This window comes from Brassica oleracea, chromosome C3, assembly GCF_000695525.1.
Source record: "Brassica oleracea var. oleracea cultivar TO1000 chromosome C3, BOL, whole genome shotgun sequence".
Taxonomy (NCBI): Eukaryota; Viridiplantae; Streptophyta; class Magnoliopsida; order Brassicales; family Brassicaceae; genus Brassica; species Brassica oleracea.
The window spans coordinates 14,932,771-14,933,640 of record NC_027750.1 but is presented as its reverse complement, the minus strand read 5'-3'; positions in this window follow the sequence as shown (position 1 = coordinate 14,933,640).

Genomic DNA, 870 nt, shown 5'->3' with positions numbered 1-870 from the left:
AACAATTTATAAAGAGATATGCTACTATATAGTGGATGCTACTACAGAAAATCAAGTTTGATTTTGTCTGGATATTTACTAAAGAAATAATGGTGTAGTAAGCAGCAAATGGATCACTGGATAAATGTATCAACGTACCATAGAAATATGAGAAAGAAATTCTCATAGAACAAGCTTTGTTCCTAAGTTGTTTATGGATTGTAATATACAGCAGCTGTAAGTAATATGAAAACTAAGTATTTACTTAGTGCAGTCAGTCCATACAGAAAATATTGTAATTCATTGTGATTATAATAAAGACCAACTGAGAGAAAAAGGTTTAATGGTTCAAAGGTTCAATAATACAAGTTATCGATTGATTAAATAGGCTATGTTTTACATATGGAAAGTCTATAGAAAAATCATAGCCGTGTGTGTGTGTGTATGATTAAGTCAGCACGCCTAAGTGAGAACCATAAACCAGGATAGTGACCAGAAGGATGTCTGGTCGTGGCTTAATGATTATAAGCATTGCTAAAGCAAGAAAAGATCGATAACCATGTACAAAGGACATGAGTGTATGACTGCAAATTCATTGTGTGATGAGTTTCATTGCAGCAAATAATTATTGATGGTATGACCTTAGACACTCATGATTATGAACGAATATAGACAAGGTCTATAGCTCAACATGGATCGACAAAAGAAAATAAAGAATGATTGGTTACAATGGATAAAGCCATTGGCACATACGAAGAGATATAAGTCCGAATGAACGAAAGATATGAAGTAAAGTTGTTCGTATGTGTTCTGGGTCTATGACTCAATATATATTGATTGTCCACGTTTTGGGAAAGCCATATAACCAAAGAGAATCCGTGGGACATGAAA